Below are 14,390 nucleotides of genomic sequence, written 5' to 3' on the forward strand. Positions count from 1 at the left end.
ATATATATAAACCTCTGATTCTTTTAAGAATAAAAATTATCATTATGTTGAAATTATTTTTCTTCCAGTAACCACTGGGTGAACTTTGGAACCTTTGAGTTCTAGGATTTTGGAGTATGATGGGTGTTTTTTGCTTTAATCTCTCAAGAAAAATATATCTTGTTCTCTTGTTTGTGTTACTGCAAAACTTTGAACAAATCTCCATTTTCTTCATGGATAAATAGAGTCAATGATTCATGCAGGATGCTCACCAATTTTTTTCCCCCTGTTTCTCCTAGAGGTTTTAAAAGCTTGAGTTTCAGAGGTGGGAAATGCTATTTTAAATGCACGGTTGCCACCTAAAGTGCTTGTCATTTCTGCTTGGGAAAGACTGCCCAATTTGCTCCACCCAGGCTGGTGTCCTCTCATGTTGTTTTGATTGATTACTGTTCTTCTTTTACTTAATTTCTTATGAAGCCTTCTCAAATCCAAATGTAACAGTCGTCTTAGCAGAAAAGATACAGTTTTCCAGGTTGTTATAAAATAGATTGTTACGCTAGTTAGGATACAAATCTCTGAGAAAAGTGATACAGAAATTCACCCAGTATATGTACTTTTAAAAAAAGCGATGATTTTTTTTTATAAGATGACAATCAAAATTAATATAGCTATATATGTTATTAAACTTTTGGCTACTATTTCCTTAACCTGGAGGATAAGATTATATGACCATTTTCAACAGGGAGACAGAGAGCTCAGGGGCATCAGTGGACATATGCACAGTAGAAACGATTATGCCTTCTATTTTTGTACTATAATCATTAGAATTTCATCAACATCCACAAGAAAACAAAATAAATGTGTCCATTTTATTTGAGAAAACACACAGTTAAGCAAAAATGTATGCAACGTTACACAGTATCTATTACATTGTTTTTATGCAGTTCCATAGTCCACAGATGAAACAAGCAAAGAATACTTGATTTTCAATCTGCATTGCAGATTTTGGAGCACTTTTTAACTCTTCAGCTCATTTCAGGAGGCCTGACTCTGTTACAGATTATTTTACTTTAAGACCACCATTTTCAGTTACTTCTTGTTTCCAGTGTTAAAACAAATAGGAATATTTTGTTCTAGTTAGCTTTCCATAGTTTAAAATTTAAAAAATTAATTACAAAAACATTCTTACAGAGTCCATGGAAATTGAGGAGTGGATATTTTTATCTCTGTTTTATATATGGTGAAAAGTTAAATGATTTGCCAAGTATTCAAAGCCAATCACTGGAGGAATATTAGAACTTGAGACGTTCTCGCTCTGCAGCCTGCCTGCAGTACTTGGTTGGTACTGAAAACAGCAATTAAAAGTAAGCAGCTGATGTTTTTGCATTGCAAAAGTTGCAAATATTCCATGGTAGCCTTGGAAGCCCACATGCAACATGAGAACTTCCTAATTCATTGATGTAACTGCTCGCTTTTAGCTGGAGCTCGTATTTGTTGATATTTTCGTTTGATCTTCTTCAGAAATCTTGGAAGCCCAAAGGTGAAACTCACAGTTATAACTCCATGGAAAAATAAGGGATTAAATTTGGATTTCAGTGGCTGGTGTGAAGTTCCAGGGAATAGAAGTAATTATTTTGGGGAAGGGAGTGCTGAGGTGTTCGCAATGGATGATTATTTAGTTCCTATTCAAAACACAAGTAAAGGCAAGGGAGATAACTTGTCCAAGATCACAACATTAGCTAAAGTGGATTTGAAATTCCTCTCTCTCTGCCCCATGCTCTAATAACTACTCTCTTCCCTTGTGAAATGTGGCACTTGGATATTTTGCTGTAGAGCAAACAGGGCAGATGATAGAGACATGTTAGCATGTTATATGCTGTAGAAACATCTTTATGCCATACTGGCTTGCAGAAGACCTGATGGTATTTAAAAGGTTTGCATTTGTATGTAGCAAGGGTAAAATGATCAGCATAATAAAAATACCTGTTCTCTTTATCTGTTACATGTATACAGCTCTTGATTGATATGTAAATGCTACTTATGGATGCTCTGATTTGTCATGGTTGTTGGTGTGTTTATTGGATAAATATATTAGCTTAACTAAATAATGGTCAGTGTAGACAAGACTGTGATGGACGAGAATAATGATCTGGGCAAGTCAACAACTACGGAAGTCTTACCTGACCATGTCCAGTCTTCATCTGATCTACAAAGTTGAACAGCAGCTGGAAATTCTCAAAAACATGAAAAAACCCTTACAGGAAAAAACTGAAACACAGGGCAAGTGACCTGAGTTAAAGGAAGCTGTTGAGTCACTCTGGTCCTGAAAGACCCCAGTGAACTGTTGCAGGATATTCTGGCACAAAGCCTAAGAGGGGGTCAACTGTGGGATTTACCTCAGAGAGGTATGTGGCCAAACATCTCAGCACATGCAAGTATAGAGTTTAATATGAGATAAAAATGCTGCTGACCTTGTTACCATGACAGCCTTTGGTACGTACAGCACTTTTCTTCCTGGAATCTCTCAGAGTGTCTCTTAATAAGCATCAGAAGTGCTACATTCTTAAGCTCTTTTTTATTTCTTTTCATGTCAATGCAATCTGAATCAGTGGTTGCCTTCACCTTCTACACTCTGTTCTTGGTAGCTCATTTGTTGTTGGGCCAAGTGTGCTGTACAAACATAGGGGCTCAATTCTGCTCCCTCATGATCAACATTGTGGACAAAACACTCTCTTCTCATTAGCGCTTCTCGTACTTCTGTGGCTACCCGCAGAATCCATCCTGGAGTGCCATCACCTCTGGCTTCAAGTAGTGGAATACCTCTCCACATGCTTTTTTTCTCCTATGCTTTCTTTATTATTTTCAAGGCCAAACTTAAAACATTTGTTGTTTTCAGTTGTTACTTTTTTATTTGGCTTTTGGCCCATGATTGCATTACACTTTGGAAATAACAGTCCTGCTTTGTAATTACTACCCTGTGTCCTCTCCAGCTGAGTTACCAGGGGGTGGAGGAGACATGGCCCTATTAGCTAAGTGCTACCAAAGACTTTGTGTGGGGAAGCAATGTTTTTCTTTTTCAGGCTGTATTATCATGTGTAATTTCAAGTCACTGTTGTTTCAATTCCTTCTTCCCAATAGTTTCCTCTTTATTTATTTTTTGTAATCGGGAGTAGTTGTGAGACCGTGTCCGCTTGCAGATAGGCGTCCTTGTCCCTTACAACTCTGCAGCTGCTGCATGTGTTGCATAGCTGTACTTTATTACTCTAGATTGTGTGATTGTGATTGCCTGTGGTGAAATAAACTTCCTGCTCCTTGCAAATGAAGAGATTTGGCTGAGCTCGTTCCTGATAGAGAGTAGAGAGGGGAAAGAGTCAGTGCTAACTTGGAAATGGCACTGCATAGGAAGGGGCTGAGCAGTTGGGAGATGGATGGACTATGTATCTTTCCCCTCTTCTCCAGGCTCTTCCTCTACTCTCTCTTCTCTTTCTTCCTGCTCCTTCACAGACTCCTGAGATGATATAGGACATCCTATCTCTCACTAGATCCTCCTCTTTGGACCCACAGATCCTCCTCTACATCTTCCTTGTTACAGGTGTCTAGAAGTCCCCACCAGTCCTTATTGACGTTACTGAGCCTGTCGAGCTGTTAGGAAGATGGGGGGATGGAGATGAGATCGAGCAGGATCTAGAGCTGAACTTTGCTCTTAAGACCAGGGCTGGGGTGGATACCTGGAAGAGGTTAAGCTTTTCTTCTCCTGCTGCCATTTCTGCATAAGATCATTAGAGAAGCAATTGTCATAGCATATTACAACAAAGATCTTAAAAAAAAAAAAGTGCTTTTAAAACTTACGTTTGTGTTTATTGGATGCTACGTCAGGGTCACAGTTTAAATCTGAAATCTTCCGGTACATCTAGAAAAGCAGTATTTTCAGTAATTGTTAGCATGGCAGAGTATAAAACAACAGACACTCTTTGAAAGTGTCAAGAAACACTTAAATATGGTCTTGTTAGTAAATTAATTTCTAAATGTGACCTAGATTAAAAATAACAACACATAGTGGCAGAAAAGCAGTATAAAGCTAGTAGTGTGAGTATGCATCTAGATTCAGTGCCTTTTCTTTGAGTTCCCCTAATGTACTGAGACGTTCCCAAATGCTAAATATAATTACAGTCGGTGTTTGCTATTCCTGTCTGTTTAGGAATTTCCAACACAAATTCTTAAGGCAATGATAATGTAAAATTTCCCATAGGCAAAAGCAAACTTAAAAAGAAAAATCAACTTAAAATCGTAATACTTCTGATTGCTAGTAGATGTCTAGGTGAGAATCAAACAAATTTTACCTTTAGGAAGATTTTACTTTTTAAAATTTTGAAAATATTTTGGAAACTACTTTTAAGTGTATTAAAACCTTCAGAAAGAGTAAACCAGACCTCACTTATCCGGCTAATGTTTTTATTTAAAAAAAAAAAAAGAACATTAGCCTGGAAGAAAAGCAGCAGGATCTTTTGCATAGGGTACAGTCAGATAAGTACTTGTTTTCAGAGCCCGTTTTTAAGAAGGCATTTCTTCTTCCCTCTCCTCATTTCTCACATGCTGAAACTGATTTAAGCAAAGACAGTTTGCTTTTCATTCTAGCTGATGGTCCTCTGTTAGGTATCGGAAGAGACGGAAACATCTCAGTCTGTGCTAATCACAATTGACCGCATATAATTTTCAGTAGTTGACTCATCTGTTGACAGCTGAGTCCGGTGAGAGTGTAAAATGTGTGGAGTGAAGACCAAATAACCCTCAGGGGGGATCAATAATAATCTGATGGGGTCTTCATTTCCAGGCATTGGTGGTAGTGGAACTCCCTCTGGAGCTCACCAGTTCTGTTCTAGACACATCCCAGAGGAGAAGTCTGCTGACTCCTGATACCATTTAGAACAGGGTGAATGTTTTCCTTCAATATTCCTTTTAACTCCAAAACACACAGATACTGACTTTAGGAATGTATTTAATTTTCAACAATTACTGCCAGAGGAAAAAAAAATCTGCATTTACATAAGTGTATATGTTTTCTTTTGACAAGGTAAAAAAAAAATCCTACTTGACATGTCTGGAAAATCCATGCATTAGAAAAATCACATTAAATCCATAAATGAAAGAAACTTCCTTCAAATCAATTTCTTTAAGTTACGCCTAATCAGAAAATGGAGAGACTTGTCTGAGTACATTCAGACATTTCCACACTTTAAAATAAGTAGGATAAAACTCACCCTCCACTGTGGATGCCTGAAATTATGTGATACTAATTCTACCCCACTTGTTTGTACAATCAGGCCTATTCTCTGTTTACATTGATTTCAGTGCTATTAAGTTATCATAAACATTTTGTTTTTGTAGCCTTTGGCCTGCATTTTTTTGTGTTTCTCTCATAAGCTGAATAGTAATTATTCAAGGAAAATGCTGTTCTGAAGAACTACAGGGTTCAGTTAGGGAAGATGGCAAATGCATTTCTAAGAATGACCATAGAATCATAGAATTGTTTAGGTTGGGAAAGAACTTTAAGATCATCGAGTCCAACTGTACACCTAACACTGCCAAGTTCACCACTAAACCATGTCCCTAAGTGCCACGTCTACATCTTTTAAATACCTCCAGGGATGGTGACTCAACCACTTCCCTGGGCAGCCTGTTCCAATGCTTGATAACCTTTTCAGTGAAGAAATTTTTCCTAATATCCAATCTAAACCTCCTCTGGCAGAACTTGAGGCCATTCCCTCTCACCCTATCACTTGCTACTTAGTATGTAACATTTCTTTTCCATTCTGTCGTGCTTCCACAATTTGTGTACCACTGAAGATCATTTTCAATGATTCATAATGAAGGAATCTACTTTAAAGCTCAAAAGAGACCATTTTTTATCATCAGCACACTGTAGTGTAGATTATGTAGTTCAGAAACATTTACTTCCTCTTGGGGTCACGAAGGTAGGGGCTGGTCATACTTCTGGCTTCTGAGAATTGAAATGGTTGTTAAAGTGCAGATAGGCTTCTTTGAAAACATTACAAAATCCCTCTTTTATCAGTAGAGAAAAGGACAATTTGAGTCACATTATAAACACAAGGAGGGACGGCTATGTTGCTGCAGCTCGGAAGGGAGGACACGTGATATCCGAAGGCAAGACCATGGCCTGTAGGCAATTGAACAAGAACAGAAAAGATGCAGGTATGTTTCTGGTCTGTTGGAGCCTTGCTCAAAACACTTTGCCTTCTTGGAGAGGTACGTTTTGCCCACGTGTCTGTCTACATCTAAACTAGTCACTAGTCTTTACAGACCAGCGGTACAGTCAGTATACAGAAACAGGCACCTCCAGAAGGATAGTTGTTGTTAGGAGCAAATCACAGGATAAAATGAATTGACCTGCGGAGGCATTTGTGTTCCTCTGCTGGATGTAAATGCAAGGTTACCAGCTCTGTCTTGGAAGCCTTAATTTTCTACACCTCGCTGTCTGCAAATCCATGTGCACTCTGTGTATGTAGATTCCCAGCTGCTTTCTACAAAAAGTTTTTTCCTTTATTTTTGCTGTTTCAGCCCATTAGTGAAAGCTTTTGGGGAGACCAATGAGTTCTCATTTTCTGGGGCACTTCTAACCTCAAAAATGAAAACTCAAAGTTTGTCTTATTATAAATCATATTGTTATTGTTATCATTCATTTTCTTATGATAGAATCTAGAAGCTAAATCAGATCAGCATGTCTCTTGGGATAAACACTGTGCAGATATCAACATGCTCAGAAAGGAAGAGTTTTTTATCCTTTAAACAGTAAGAGTTTATAGCTGCTTGTTTGCCTCCTTCCTTCCCTCTGTATTTATTCTGGAAAGCATGGGCTTCAGTGAGATTTTCTACTCTTAACTAATGCTCTTAAAATTACCTCAGTCCTGAACTGATGGGCTGTATTAACAGTAAAAGTGTAACTGAGAACTCAGAATCTATTTTCTATGCAAATGGAATCTATTCAGCAGAAAATCCCCAAACTCAGCACTTTGCAGTAGCTGGATATTTTCCGAGTGCTTTGTAGGAATCTCGTATTTTCTCCAGTGATGCTGAGTTCTTAGTCCTGAGCACTTTGACTCCTACTTGGTCTAGAAAATGGGGCAAAAATAGGTTGGTTTTGTGCCATTATTTAGCTGGTTAGTTTGTTACAGCCTCCCACATGGTCGATCACAGACCATGAATTTGTGAAGTCAGAAAATGCAGTTATGGCCATTTACCTTACAGCGTAGAAACATACCATATAGGTCCAGCTGCCTCAGGTTTAGCCCTGTCTATTAGGATGGCTATTGCTTCAGCTTTCCCACAGTGTGTTTTACTGGGCTGGGTGGTAGCATGAGAGAGCTTTGTTTCCAAATTCGATTAATCCTAGGCTTAAAGCTAATCACAGAAAGGTCAGTCTCACATGAAAGGTGTATAGCCTTCTCTAACTCAGTGCTGCAGGTACTGAACACATTAAAGGTGCATTCATGACACCTTCTCATTCTGCCTGTGCCAAGTTGGGTGTGAACACTTGTCAGCTGGGTTAAATCATTCTAGTTTGGTCTCTGCAGATTCCTGTGAAGAATCAGTGATTCTTCTGCAATAAAGATAATTATCTGCATGACTACTTCCTACTTCAAAGACCCTGGTAGTTGTTTTGGGGAGCAGGACACAGCTACACATATCAATGAAATGAGAAACTGCACTTGATCTCTTGGACCAATGCTGGCTCTGTTGTCTGGTTTGTCCAGGCCTATCCATCAGGAGGCCCCAAATTTAATGACAGCTAATGTTAGACATTAAAAAGCCAAAGTCACTCTGTTTGAATTATGTGTAAGTAGAAGTGTGGAAGTTATTTCTAATTCATTGTTCACTTTTCTCTTATTTGACACTATTGGTTGGTGAAAACCAATCTTTCATTAAATAAAGACACTGTGATTAGGAGCAGGATTCCTGTGTATCCATAATAAACATAATCATGGCAAATTTTACAAAAATGAAAGCAAAATCGAAGACCCAGTGAAAGTGTTCAGCTGTCCACAAATTGAGGGTATTTTTACATGAAAGATTTTCTAGGTCTGATTTTTCTTTTATTTTCCCCACAGATAGGATTCCTGTCCCTAAGTTTAGACATTTGTAGAACAGACATGTCCCAGTGAGCAGGTCAGCCCAGGTTGCCTTGATAGTTAATGTTAAGAAAGAGAGACTTTTAGAAGACAATCTATCTGACCCAATTTAAGTATCTTCTTCATGGTGACAGAAATCATCCTGTAGAGTCCACTGACTGCACTGGCTAGATCTGTCGACTTTTAAGGGAGCCTAGAGATTTCTCTGCCACTGGCAGCTAGTCTATAGACTACTGAGACAAACGATCCCATCCTCATCATCTGCAACTCAGAGAAGAACTGGCCTGAGCAATGCCCATCTATCAATTCTTTTATGGACTACTTGGTTTATATTTTCTACAGATTTTGCCTCCAGCAAAGACTTTTATGGAACATAATCCATAAAAATTATTACAGTTGTTCTGAAAAGGAGTGGTGTTTTCTTCTAAAAAATACAAATTGCTTCTTATTCTCAGAAGTTTCTTGTAAGGACGTTATTAGTTTTTATCTGAAGACGGTAAAATAGGCTGTTCTTTCATCTCCATAAAATGATCAGTTATTTCAAATGAAATCATGGCTTTCTTGGTGTGGAGGAACACTCAGCTATTGATTTCAGTGGAAACTGGAATTTTAATGTCAAACTGACAGGACTGTATTGGAGGAATAACCTTGGTTCATAATCAGAGGTGGAAAAAGAATTCAGCTCACCTAATGTTAGATATGCATAATGTAGACAACTGCGATTAAGTCAAACACCTCAGGCTCCTCTTATAGGTGATTTCTAGTGTTGTAGCATTTATTCATCCATCTGATTTAAATGTACACTTTATAATGAGATGTGCCTGGTTCTTTCATTGGCTGTTAAGGGACTCCAGGTGGTTAGCTCGCAGGCAGAGACTACTGCACATCCACATGGTCAGAGTGTTCTCACCCAGAGCTTCCAGTCTGTGTTTGCAGATGACCTACTGCAGGTCCAAGCACAGAAATATTATTATTAATTGTAATACACCAATGATATCATAAGAGCCTTTAGGATAAGCTAATCAAAATCTAAAATTTAAGGTTCCCAACCATTTATTTCATTCAGGAAACTGCAGATTTCAAAAAAGTCTAGGAAACTGATGTAAACTCCTACTCCGGATTTTACACCTTTGTTCTTCCCCGTCTACATTTTCTGTCACCTGGCAAACTAAAAATCCCACGGAATTCAGACCAAATAATTAAAGTGTAATTTAAATGACACCTAGGGTGTTCCAGCCCAACTAGCTAATCTTATATTTAAAGACCGAAGCAGAGTCACAGAGGCCAAGAAAATCTGTTTGTCCATTATCTAGGTGGTTTTTCTGTCTGCGTTAGAGAATCTCAAAGGATCTGGGATAAAATGGTCATAGTCAGGACTGTTTATTCAAGCTGGTGTCCTTATGGAGGTGGACATCTTCCTGTGAAGCCTGTGAAAGCTGCAGTGCTCTCTGCATGCAAATAAAGTTCACTTTAGTGGGGTCAAGGAAAAGAGAAAAGAGGTTTTGATTCAGGATATACCTAAGAGTTTGGTTGAGCGCTGAGTGACAAAGGTATGGGGCAAAACTGAGTGAAACAGGGCTCTGCAGCTGAGTTTCCCTCATCACAAGGGAAAGTCCAGTCCCCATGATTATTCTGGGATGGTCAAAGCTACTTGCCTCTTATTTTGGCACTGGAAATACTGTCCTAAGAAAAGATTTAACAAACTTTTCTGTTTCCACAAGACAATTTAGCTGTAAGTAACTCAGTCCTTTTGATCAAAAAAAAACAGGAAAAAAAGAAACACTCTGTCAGAAATTCTCAACTGGCCACAGTCTGTAAGTAATCTGTAAGTGTCTGGCAGTGTGGACATAGCATGCCTCTCCTCGAAGGGGAATGGAAAGCCTTCCATGTTCTCCTCTTTCCACGGGAACAGCATTAATTTAAAAGGATAAGCTGATTGATCCATCAGTGTTTCCATCAGGAGCAAATTGAACCAGCCAGGGGAATTGGTCTTGAGGTGGGGAAATAAGTTGGAAATCAGATGACAGAGGTCTGAAAGCACACTTACTTGAAAAATGAATTGAGTTGTGCAGTGATTTCAGAGTGAAATGATGTGGTATGGGGAGGAACAGGTGATGAGGACAGACTTTGTGTCCATCTCAAGCCCGTAATCTCTTGCGCAGTTGATAATCTTGTGTGTAAAAGGAAATTTTCTGTTCAGTGAAATTCATCTCTTACTTCAGTGACATTTTTGCTGTTAAAGAAGAAAGGGCAGTAAAATGCACTTTGTCCACATGCAGATCTTTCTTTGAACTAGTGAACTCTCCTTTTCTGGTGGTTGTTGGTTTTGTATTCAGGTAACTATAAAGAGGTTTTCTTTTATAATATCCTTAAACTCAAGCAAATGTTTCTTTTGCAGTAGTGGAGAATTAGGAGAGCCCTCCAGTGGCCAAGCAAAAGAAATCAACATTGCTCTGGCAGTGAGCCAAACAAGTCTAGACTCTAGGGGGAGAAATACGTGCTACATATTTCAAACGTAGTAACTTCCAGCCCTGTTAGGGATGACTTATACCCTGCTTACGTTGGTCCTTTGGTCCAGAAGATTTCCATAGCACTTGACAAACTCTCTGTCTCTCCCTGAATGAAATAGTATCTATTTATTCATTCGTCATTTCTGTCTAGGAAGGGCTATTTTCATGAGGGGGAAAATACTTCAGGGATAAGTTAATAGGTTTCATATTTAATAACTTTACAGGAAATGAAAGTGAAGAGAACCTGGTCTTCACTGAAGTAATTCTTAGTATTCAGACTGCAATAACTGCAGAAAAATGTTTTCACAAAAAATAATTATTTCTTCATTAAATAGTCCCCAAATGCAAAGTTGTGATGACCAGGTGCTTGTTGCATGCAATATTGCTGTAAACGATGATTCTGATGATTTTATTAGCTGGGGGAGAGAATAAGCGCTGAAAAAGAGTATATTTTCCAGGCATCAGTCTACAGAGTTTGACATCTACTTATGACAACTGTCAGTTAGCAACATCGTGAATGGCTACTCTGATTGGACGTAGGAGATTTTGAAAGGTTGATGAGGAGATTTGACGAGTCCATAATAGAAGCAGCACTTGCTTAGCAATAAGATGATAAGTTATCTGCTCTTTGCAATTGAATGTGAGAGCGTATTAATGACAAAATGTTTAATCAGAATGTTAGATGTTTTCCCAAAACTCTTTCTTTAATATTCATTGGGGTAAGATGTACAGTTTACCAAATACAAAACAGATGAACACATCATTGGAAAAGAAACTCAGCTGTGCTGTCAAGTATATTGGAAGTGCCACACTTCCCAGGTTTAATTTTTTGCTGCACCTGTTATTAAAATATCTATCACAATACCACCTATTTTATTTTACTTGATGACAGTTACATGCATTTTACATCTGTTCTGAAATGAATCTATTTTAATGTTGGTGCTTATTTCAGTCTTCAACTGTTTTGCATTGAATCCTTGAGGACCAATCCTTGACTTTTGTAAAAATCCACTGTAACCTATGATGAAGTAACCAGCTATGGATTGAGGTCTCCCTATGTAAATACTTGATAAGAACAGAAAAACATTGATTTTGAGACTTTAGTCTGTTTTCCAGTGTTTATTCCTTCTTGTGAAAGTTCTCACCCATAAAATGGATGCAGTCAGTTTACAGGTGGTTCAAAAGTATGTTTCAGAATAGCAAGTTTCTGTAAGGGAAAACATGATAGTTGAACAAATATATGTACATTTCAACCAAAGCAGCATTTAAGTCCTAGTTCAACAAATTATTTCTACCAAGTCACTGAAACTCCTCCTCAATTCTTGAAGTCACTGAAAGTTAAGTGTGGGTTTAAAGTTAAGCAATGTTTAAGCACCAAGGAGCCCATCAGTGAAACTGACTTTGAACAAGGGAACAGCCTTTACCGAAGAGCATATCCCCCAAGGATGAACATGCTTAGAAAAAAAACCCAACAAAACTAATGATAAGCCTAATGCATATTTTACAGTGTGTCACTGTATTGTGAGCAGGTCATTTTTATTACACAAAATTTTAAGCTGAGGTCTGTCACACAGCTTAAAAGTGCCAAAAAGGACTGTCATGGTTTAACCTGAGCTGGCAACTAAGCCCCACACAGCCGCTTGCTCACTTTCCCCTGGTGGGACAGCAGAGAGAATCGGAAGAGTAACAGTGAGAAAACTCGTGGGTTGAGGTAAAGACAGTTTAACAGGTAAAGCAAAAGCTGTGCATGCAAGCAAAGCAAAACAAGGAATTCATTCACTACTTCTCATCGTCAGGGAGGTGTTCAGCCATCTCCAGGAAAGCAGGGCTCCATCACACCTAATGGTTACTTGGGAGGACAAATGCCATCACATTGAACGTCCACCCTTTCCTTCTTCCCTCAGCTTTGTATGCTGGGATATGTGATATCCCTTTGGTCAGTTGGGGTCAGCTGTCCCGGCTGTGTCCCCTCCCAACTTCTTGTGCACCCCCAGCCTACTCGCTGGTGGGGTGATGTGAGAAGCAGTGTGAGTACTCTGTGTGAGCACTGCTCAGCAATAACGAAAACATCCCTGTATTAAGCACACTGTTTTAATCACAAATTAAAAACATAGCCCCGTACTAGTTACTATGAAGAAAATTCATTCTATCCCAGCAAAAACCAGCAGACATGAATGATCTTAAAGCATTTTTCTGTTACATAGTGTGACACAAGTAAGTATGATCACACCAAATACTTTTTTCAGAAACTGCTGTATGTGAGCATGAGTGTGTGTATGTACAGTAGAGTTCCCCAGCACAATTCATAGCACACAAGGCTCAATGAAATGGAGGTGTTTCTCTGCCTTCAGTGGAATTGTTCCCTTTCAAACCATCTCTATGAACAGTAGTTAATACAATTTATCTTGTAAAGATAGCTTAATGTAGGCATTTTTGTTTCTGCTTTAAAACACACTGTGCTGCACTGCATGATTTGTCTTCTTCAATTTATGCCTAACATATATATATAGCTCCAAAATCCATCTCAGATATGTGATATGTTGGCAGGAGAAAGCTCTCTATACAATACAGATGTTTCTAACCATCTCTCAGGATGAATTACATCCTACTAAGTAGAATATCTAAGATTTATGAATTTGAAGAAGGTATTTGTCTCCAAATTAAATGAATCATCACTCTCTGAAAGTGGCCATTTCCCTGGAGACTGTTAGAGAGCCTAGAGACCTGGCTTAGTTTAGACACCCAAAGTTTAGATGGCTGAAATTAGGTGAGATGAATCACTCTGCTACTATGGACCTCTTAAATATCCAGCTGATACCTATGCAAGACCCGAGTTGCCCTGTGGTACAGAATCAGAAACATTGGCCCTGGTAATAAAAAGGTCAAAGGGTAGTGAGTCAAGCTAGGGAAGAAATCTGAAGGGAGGTAGATGGATTTGTTATCCCCAAAGAAGGTATCCAAAATTATGTAGATAACAAGGGTTGCTGTTTCCAGACACAGGCACAAACTAATGCTACAGAGATAATGTCCTTCCATGCATTCTGTTCTTCTGGGGCTGCAATCTCATATGGTAGCAGTTTGAAAGCGCTTTGCAAATCACAAATCAGAGGGTCATTAGGTTCTTTCTCCTCAGTTATCATGGCCCCAACAACATTATGATAATCCATTTTCATGCCTAATCATTCCAGCTTCTGTCTTGTGTGACTGGACCCTACCTCACTATCTGTTACAGAATGATGTTATTGAGAACTACTGTCTCGCTTCTTGAAGTTGGCATGACTGCTCATGATTTCTTCCACTTCATTTCCAGGCATTTTCTCTGGTGGTTGCTGACTGTCCTGGAGTCCTTATAATAATCAGTTGGCTAGCAGAGAGATACAAATCTATTACACAGTGTTTGTATAGTATTGGTTTCCTCTTGTAAATTATTACATTAAATTTAAGACATGGAATCTCTAAACATAATGACATATTTCTAGCATTGTGAAAGTCCTGTCATAATAGGACATTTTTATTCTCATCTTTATGCTTGATGTGTTTAATTTAAAATATTTTGTTTGATCTCCCATGAAATGATAGCCCCAAATTCATGGGATTACAGTTGCCAAACGCTGTAGGGAGACAAGGTGCTGCAGGCCAGTGGGGAAGAGCTCAGCAAACAATTTGGTCTTTGTTCTAGGCATCTGGAGTGGGATTCACTTGACTAAATGCAGACATTTACATCAGTCCAAGTTGTTATATGTTCCTCTTACAGACA

The sequence above is a fragment of the Gavia stellata genome, chromosome 6 (genome assembly GCF_030936135.1).
Source record: "Gavia stellata isolate bGavSte3 chromosome 6, bGavSte3.hap2, whole genome shotgun sequence".
NCBI lineage: Eukaryota > Metazoa > Chordata > Aves > Gaviiformes > Gaviidae > Gavia > Gavia stellata.